Raw genomic sequence first — 7,075 nt, 5'->3', positions numbered from 1 at the left:
TTTATTATAATAAAACATTTGTTATGTTTTATTTTTATTCTATGATTTTAGAGAATAATTTTATTGAGTTTTGCCAAAGTACTAAACAAAGAAGGTTTTATGATCAACAAATTTGTGTTTATTTGTGAATATTTTGATATTTGTTTACACACAAACAAATAAAAAAAAAAAAAATATATTGTATGTATATATTAAGTTTTTATTTTCTAGATAGTTTCAATCAATTATTTAATTATAATTTGATATTATTTTCTAGAAAGACACATAGATATAGTTTCAAACAACAGAAGATATAGTTTCAATCCAGGTGGTTTTCCCATTAAATGCCTGATAGATCCACACATATGAGTGAAGATGAGTGAAGAAACATATCCAACACCTGGAAGTCCAGTTGCTTTTGAATAAATTGCACCTGACAAGGCTTGGTCAGCATCTGAATGCTGCAAAATAGAGCCAGTTGACATCTTAAACTGTATATCTGTCAGTACGCTTTAAAGTGTTTTAGCTGTGCCTTTTGCAGCCTGCTTCATTACATAAAGAATGGAGGCCGACATCTGAAGTGGGAGGGTTACATAACACTCTCAGTCCAAAGAGTGTGTGATATTATGGGTTCATTTCATGTAAAAGCAAGAAAGATTCTGAGAATTCGGAGCATTAAGTACCATGTTAACATCTATACAGAGCATTACAGGACAATGATAGGTTTAGAAGTGCTTCATGGAAATGGCACATGTTGTTTTTTTCCCCTAGTCTTGCATTAAAGGGATACTCCACCCCAAAATGAAAATTTAGTCATTAATCACTTACCCCCATGTCGTTCCATGTCGTTGATTCCTACTGCACTATATATTACACATATTGATAGGTGATTTTTGATTGGAGTGTGCTTTTAAGAAGTCGCACTTGTGTATTAAATTTAAAGTTGTCTTGTTAAAATAATAGTTCAGATAAAAATAAACTCTGCCACCATTTACTATTCCATTTAAGAATGAAAGAGTACCATAAATGTACTAAGAAAGCTGCATAAACTGGTGCATGTCTTCATATATTGCATGTCTTCTGAAGTCTTTTACTTATGATAAATTTATGAGTTACAGTCCAAAATTTGTCATTATTTAATAAAAATCTTTCCCTCAGACCCCGTGCAATTTGTCAGTACCTGGAGCAGTATGTACAAGGGTAAATAAGATTCAAGAGTTATCATGAATGGCAAGATTTTCATCAATAACATTAAATAAATGTCAGCTTCTTCTTTACAATAAGCTTCAAAAGACCATTTTTGCTTGACAGTGCTTGTCCACATGTAGTTTCAATGTTAGGAAAAGAGCCAGGATGTTTTCAATTTCTGATTTGAATTCATTTAGATATTTTAGCAGGGCATAAAGTCAAAGATTTCAGGGTGGTGCAACTGTCTTGATGTCATAATGAAGAAAAAAGCCTCATTAAAAAAAAAAAATGAAATCCATGAAAATAACTAAATAAGTATAATTTTTAAACTTCCTGTCTGCGTGTTTCTATTTGAAAAAAATATATATAATAATCTTGTGGTGTGACGCCACAAGACTGTAATGATATATATAAATTAATAACTTATGATATTTGTAAGCAAGTGGGTAAGTATGCAAATAAATAAATAAATAAATGCTTTTTAACTTTAAAATATTTTTGAAAAATTTTGAAAAATATTTTGATTGATTAAGAACACACATTCATTCAAAGCATAAGGAAAATATTTTTTACTTTATTCATTTATATTTTTTTATACTTGGTTCCATTGTTATACCACATGACATTTAAGTCATTAGGGTTTTGTTTTTGTTTATTTTTAAAAAAAAAAAATTTTTTCGATTTGGAATGACATGAGGTTGTGTAAATATAGAATTTTAAAATTGGGATAAAATATCTGATTTATTATTGGGTAAACCCAACTGCAATCATTTTAATATAAAATTATGAAATGACTGCCTCCACTATCCCCCAATCAGATCCCTAACGAGTTTTAACTCTTGTAAAACCCAGTGACAGCAGGACGGTGGCTCTGTTTCAATATCCTCATGAAGTCTGACACATACAGTATGCTCAGTCACAGGTGATTTAGACTGGAGTCCATCATGTCGCAGCTGTCATGTTCATGATGGATGCATGCAAGTAACTTACTCCGTTTTTCCTACTGACACTCCAGCCTTGGACTCAAATAGAGTGCATTACAGGAAGAGAGGAGGGGAGTGACTCTCTTAAAAGCTTAGAATTTGAAAGCAGTTAAAAGAGTTTTGAAGGTAACTTATCATGCAACTGATATTTTGGCAGGAAAACACTCCCTTGAGGTCTGTCCACATGCAGCAACCTAACTACAAAAATGGCCCAAATGTGTGAACCTCAGAATAGCATTTTTTATTATTTGCATTTTATAATGTTGTAAATCTAAGAGACAAATCCCTCAGCTAATAAAGATATATGTCATTGTTCTGATTTGAAGAGTGCCATCCTGACCTCTCGCAGCAGTCTGTTTGGGAAACCTCAAGTGATCTCCCAACAACAGATTGATGGAGGCTTAGCTTTTACTCAAATCAAAGAACGAACCTCATTCAGTTATTTAAGATGCACAATAAACACTACATTGTGAATAGTATATTCACAACAGCATAAAAGAAAAATCAATAATTTTGATCCATACAATGTATTGTTGGCTATAGCTACAAATATACCTGTGCTACTTACGACTGGTTTTGTGGTCCAGGGTCACATATAAGCATTTGTAAATCAATTTCTGCAGGTTTTGTCCTTCTAATTCAAATATATGGATACATACACTTAACACATTTATTTACTTAACACATTTTGTTTTTCAGCGTTTCATTTATTTTTTATTTTTTTTATAAATGAATGTCAGTGGTGCTTATTTGTGGTAAGGCATTGCTTTGGTAGGTTTAGTGAGTTACGAGTTAAGTTTAACACATATGGTTAAAGGGATACTCCACCCCAAAACAAAAATTTGGTCATTAATCACTTACCTCCGCGTCGTTCCAATATCCATATCACCGTATGCTGCGTAAGCTCTTCTGTATCATCCGCACCACAAGAGGCGCTGTTTTCTTTCAAATCAAAGAAAATACTCGTAGAAACAGCTCATCCTTGTGGCGCGGATGATACAGAAGAGCATACGCAGCATACGGTGATATGGAGAGACACAGAGGAGACTGTTGACAAAGGAATTGTTGAATAAAGTCATTATTTTTTGTTTTCTTCACTTACAAAAAGTGTTCCCATCACTTTTATATAACCCAGATTGCACGTCTGATAGCAGATGGAGTATTCTGACAATGACCTTCATACCTTTTATGGACCTTGACAATGTTAGTTACTTGGCAGTCTATGGGACAGTCACAAGCCTCCTGGTTTTCATCCAAAATATCTTAAATTGTGTTCCGAAGATGATCAGAGCTTTTACGGGTTTGTAACGACATGGTCACTTCATTTTTGGGTGGAGTATCCCTTTAAGGTTTTATTAAAATCCCTAACCCTACAAGTAATAATAATATGTTTGCCTTAGCAAACACCACTAATAAATTCATACAGACTCAACCAACTGCAGAAACCAACTGAGATTCTTGTATTAGTCTACTCTGAATATTGCCGTCCCAAATGACACACAACAGCCATTAACAGCTCCTATCTACATCCCTTTCTGCTCCCGTTAAAACCATCAGACTCTGTCTCTTCATTCCTGGATGGCTTTAAATTGGTCATAATCATTAGATCATGTTGCCTAGCAATATGTTGCAGTCCCCAAAGTGACATCACTGTCAGGACCAATGTGCTCCCATCTGGTGGAGTGCATTGTGGGATCGAGAGATTGCTTCCTCCAGCTTTTGGATCTCTGACTCGATTGTCCTGTTTAGGAAGGCCACCTGCTCTCTGATGTACCAGCAGGCATGGAGCGTCTCGATTTGGGGAGCACTTTTCTCTTGGACGAAAGTGTGTGAGTGTGGGTGTGAACATGAACCAGATTTGGAACAAGCTCCAACAGTCTGTTTATAGAAGATGGAGAGTACATGTACAAAACAAAGCTCTGACCTAACAGAACTGCATACTGCTCATACTTGGGTTTAGGAATTGGAACAAACCCCTAACCCTGAGTATTAAACTTCAGGACACATTGTTTGTGCTATGAGCATAAATCATACCTCAAATCATGTGGCTTGTTGTCCTTATGGTAACATATGATTTATAGGCTTGACTTTGGTTGCTTGTTTATTCAGACTGTATTTGATCCATTACAGCGGTTGAATGCAGCTGTCAATCTCAAACACTGAAGCCACAGTCACACTAGCACCACAACAGTCATAATAGTCACATTATGCAGCATCTTTTTTTAAAATCATTTAAAAATATATATATTATACATCCACAAGGTAAGAATATGCAATCTACTTTACTGCAACATTGCATATTTAATTTTTGTATTCTTTTATTTCACAGTATCAGTATTTCAGTTTGTGTTCCCTTTTAGTCTCTCAGATGCGTATGAATGGAAGTCAATGAAATAAAAAAAGTGTAGTGTGAACACCAGTAGGTGCAACAAATGTATCATTGGTGAGTCATTGAATAAGTCACTCGACCAATTTGTTCGCACTGATTTATTGAAGAAACAAACACAACTTCTGTGTGTTGCTTGTAGACATACAAGGGCTGATCATGTTTTGAATTTTGAACTGTAAGTCTGAAATGTAAATTCATATTTAACATGAACTTATTTTTTATTCAATTTTCAAAAGCAATGGCACACTCGTAATGATGCTAGTCCGAATGCATTTTTGCATTCCACCCCTAGTAAAAAAAACAATATATTTAAAATACATTTATTTCATACTAAGTATAGTTCAAATCTATTAGCATATTTACTGACATCGCTCGGGATTTATTGATATAAAAATGATTATTCAACATTATTTGGAGTATTTATATAGCACATTTCTTTCACAATGGTAATTCAAAGTGCTTTACATAAAAGGAAGAAAAATAATCATAAAAAAATTGATCACAACAAGGAATTTAAAAACTTTTAAAATGCATTCTATGTGAATATCAGCTTACTCGTGTGATAGGTTCAATTGCTTATTCATCTTTTATGTGGACATGACATCCATTTAACAACACCAACTCTTTTGCCATGCTCAGGGAATTCCTAAACTTGTTTAAAACCTCCTGCCAAACAATTCTTCTTGTCTTGTCAAAACACCCTCCTCTTTCTCGCCCTCTCCTGCTCACTGTCTGTTTGTCTCCCACTCTCACTCAGCGCTCGATACTCCCATCTGTGGAATGCAGAGAGCTGCTCCTCTGTCTCAGGGAGCAAAGGTTACAGCACTGGCCATTGCTATTTCCTCTAAACTTCACTTATCTAAGCATCATCAAATGTATTCCTTTCAGAATTAAGAAAGTCATTAAGCCTGCATGCAGTATACACTAGCATTCACCCACAGTTCATTTACAGCAGGAATTCTGTTATCTAATCAAATACAGTCTGGGAATGGAAAATAGAGTATTGCAGATATCAGTGAAATAAGCAGGCTTGGCTGTTTAACAGATAATAGGGAGTTTTCTCAGTATGGAGTTAAATGCCTCATAATAATATTTCTAAAGCGACTCAGGGGAACTGTCTTGGAAGACAAAGTGCCGACTTGAAAGCAAGTTTTGTGTGATGATGGATTATAGCAAAACAAATAATTACTAAAAACTCATTTGGCTTGGTTTCAACCTCGTTTGATCATAAAATGATGTTGTGTTGCTCTGTAACTAATCTACTTGAAAACCTGGTGCTCCAATAATAAAAACATCACTGCGCAAAATTAAAATAGCTGTACTGCCATGATATGGGTATGCATATATATGCATATGTATAAGGTGGCAAGAATATGTTTGTGAACCCTTTGAAAATATCTGCATTTATGTAGTGATTACTCATAAAGCTGATCAGATTTTCAAGTTACAATGTCATAATTCTATTAAAGACATTAAGTGATCATTGACAGGACAGGTGGGAAAATGTAAGTGAAACTCAACTTATGAATTCTCAAAAAGCTAATTGGAGTCAATTAAGAAGATGAGAATGAAAGTGTGGTTTGAACAGATGCCCTGCACTTTAAATATAAGCACACAAAGCCTGGTTACTGATACATTTATTCTCAAGAGAGTTTAAATAGTGTGATCCATGCCTCACTCCCAAAAGCTTAAAAACACATAGCTAAATACAGGTTAGAAAAGCACTGTCTTTTCATGGATCAACACACCAGGAAATCCTAGAAGAAGTGAGAAGAAAGCTATTACAGCAAAAGACCTCCAGAAAACTCTAAAAACGTTGTTCATGTGGACAACAGGAGAGGATTAAGGAAGCTACTGCTGTCTAAAAAATGATTGAGACATGTCTCAGTGTTACCTGGTTGTTCCATTTCCAGGAAAATGTTCTGTGGACAGTTGAGAACATTTTGTTTAGAGGAGAAAGGGTACTGCATACCAACTCCAAACCTCATCTCAACTGTCAAACATGGTGGACCCTGCCTCAGGGTTTAGACACAATCACTGAAGGAAAAATGAATTATAAAGTGTATCAAGACTTTTTTTTTCCATTTCTTCAAGGTTTAGAGAAGTTGAGTGATGAGATAAAACAAAGACTCGAATCACACAATGGCATAAATAATGACTGAAGAAGAGAGTTCAGCCAATACAGATATCTTATAAGCAGCTACAGAAAAGTTTTTTTTATTTTATTTTTTTAAATAATAAAAATAATAGTCGTAGTAGTAGTAGTGGTATATACAACTTATGTAGGATTAACCATTTTTCAAAATGATTCTAAATTTTGTGCAAAACATTCTTATTATTTTGTGCTCCACAAAAAGTATGAGAGTCAGTGAAAACAGAATATTCATCTGGTTATTACATGTGTTTGATTACATGATCAAATTCTGAATAAAAATAAAAAAAGTTATTATTTTTTATGACAGTTTAAAATGATCCTAAATATCAATTGTATGCTATTAAAATAATAGAAATATATAAAAATAACGCTATAAAAATT

This window comes from Cyprinus carpio, chromosome B4 (genome assembly GCF_018340385.1).
Source record: "Cyprinus carpio isolate SPL01 chromosome B4, ASM1834038v1, whole genome shotgun sequence".
NCBI lineage: Eukaryota > Metazoa > Chordata > Actinopteri > Cypriniformes > Cyprinidae > Cyprinus > Cyprinus carpio.
This window is presented reverse-complemented; position numbering follows the sequence as displayed.